The sequence below is a fragment of the Paroedura picta genome, chromosome 2 (assembly GCF_049243985.1).
Source record: "Paroedura picta isolate Pp20150507F chromosome 2, Ppicta_v3.0, whole genome shotgun sequence".
In the NCBI taxonomy this organism is placed as follows: domain Eukaryota; kingdom Metazoa; phylum Chordata; class Lepidosauria; order Squamata; family Gekkonidae; genus Paroedura; species Paroedura picta.
The window spans coordinates 133,451,611-133,454,031 of record NC_135370.1 but is presented as its reverse complement, the minus strand read 5'-3'; positions in this window follow the sequence as shown (position 1 = coordinate 133,454,031).

The window sequence follows — 2,421 nt, the reverse complement described above, 5'->3', positions numbered from 1 at the left end:
TCCCTTTAATATCTGCTCCATTAACTTCCCCACAACAGAGGTCAGACTCACTGGTCTATAGTTTCCCGGGTCATCCTTCCTCCCTTTTTTGAGGATCGGAATAATGTTTGCTCTCTTCCAGTCCTCCGGGACATCTCCAGTCCTTAAAGAGGTCCCGAAGATGATGGACAAGGGCTATGCAAGTTCTCTGGAAAGTTCTTTGAGCACTCTCGGGTGCATTTCATCCGGCCCAGGGGATTTGAACTCATCCAGTGCAGCTAAATGCCTCTCAACAACCTCTCTATCCATGTTAACCTGCCACCCAGACACTATCCTTTGGCTACTGCCATCTCTAGATGTGCTTAAACCCTTTGACCTGTGGGGAAAAATAGATGTAAAATAGGCACTAAGCCTTTCTGCTTTCTCTGCATCTTCCGTTAGAGTTTGTCCATCCGCACCCAACAGTGGGCCTATTGCCTCCTTTACTTTACGTTTGCTTCTCACATAACTAAAAAACTTTTCTTGTTACAATGGGCTTCCCTGGCCAATCTTAGCTCACTCTCAGCTTTGGCCTTTCTGATCTACAGTGCCTAGTAACCTGTAGGTACTCTTCTTTAGAGCTCTGTCCTTCCCTCCATTTCCTGAACATTTTCCTTTTCTTTCTTAGTTCCTCTTGAAACTAGTTCCTCTTAAAACTATCAAACTTCCCTATAAAATTATATGATCAGGCACCATGCTGTAGTTTGTGAACTGGAATGTACTCCATAGAGATTAATTTATTCTCACCCCACTTTCGCTCCAATGGGCCCAAACTGATTTGAATCTTTCACATTTCCTCTGTTTTATCCTGCAAGGCAAGTTATGCTGAGATGCTGTAACTGGCTGAAGGGCACCCAGCAAACCTCCATGGCAAACTGAGAGAAAAAGATCTCTTTTCTCAACATGCCCCCTATCTGATCAGTGGATTCAAATATCTGCAGAAGGGGCCATATTATATATACTGGCAATAATATCTTTTTAATATACTGTTGCAAATAAATTAGATTCTGTTAGATTATCAGAACTTAAAACATTGTTTGGGCTTAAGAGAGCTATTTATTGATTAGCAAAATATTAGAGACAGAAAGCAGAGATAGATGAAAGAGACAGTTTGCTCACTTGTGTTCTATCTCAATGGCACCCCCCCCCCAGCTTTCTTATCACTGGCATCTTTGCAACTAATTATCAAAGGTTTTGAACTTCATCTAGGGAGATAAAATGGCAATATCCATTGAACAAAGAAAATTACAATGTACAGTCAGTCGTTGACTGCGGTGGTGTGTGCTTTCTAGTGGCATGTTTTTTATACTGTGATTTTTAAATGTAATATGAGCTACCTCAAGCAAGAGGTAGCATAGATGAATTCAAAATAAATAAATACTGGGTAGCTTTCTCTCATTGCTAAAAAAAGAACCCAATCATTTGTTGCTGAAACAATTATTCTCTTGTACATAGCCCCATCTCCTGGTTAAAAAGCAAAATAAAAAAGAAGCCCTTGCATTTGAAATCAGAGAGCGTGAGCCTATAGAAAGTTATTCTAGTTTAAGCCCATTGAAATGAATGGGCTTCTATCAGAGTAAGTTTGCATGCATAGGCTAGTGCTGCAAATAACTTGAAACAAAAGTTACTGAAACTGTGACATCTATGTCAGCCATGGTGACTTTCTTTATCAATCTGAATGTTACAGACACAGCGAGATGTTTAAATGAACTGCTAAGACCAGCATTGGAAAGGAGTATCTTTGAATTTAATAGATATAACTGGTTGTAACTTGTGAATTAGAAGGCTGAAGCCTTTGAGGTAGCATTTTTGGAAATACTCTTTCTTCCACAGTCAGGGTCAGCCATACCAGAGTTAGAGAGAATCCAACAAGCTCCACAAAAGTGTCAGCACGAGGACTTTGGTTGGTCCAAATAAGGCTCCTAAGGCCCATCGCCACCCTTTCCCCCATAGTGGCCGCTCAGATGTCTCCGGAAAGCCCAAGAGGAAGGCCCGAGGGCAACAGTCCTCCCCTCCTCTCGCCTCTAACCGGTATTCAGACTAACCTGCAGGCCGGTGGCACCTGAAAGAATGGCCCATTTCTGCTTCGAGCTGAGGAAGTGTGCATGCACACAAAAGCGTACACCTGGGCCCAAACAAGGTGCCGCTGGACTCGACCCTTGTTGTGCTGCTCCAGGCCAACCCACCTGAGTCGAACCTCATCTCAAGAATAGCCGAAGCCAGGCAGCACTAAGTTTAGGGCCGGCGGCGCCCTGAAGACCAACCTAGTTTTATTCCGGGTTAAAGCGCGCCAGGGTCCCGCCGACCCGCAAACGGCTCTGGGGCTGGGCGATGCCCCAGCGAGCTCCCTCCGCTCGGGCCACCAATCCCACCAGAGCCCCGCCCGGAAGCAGCGCCACGGCG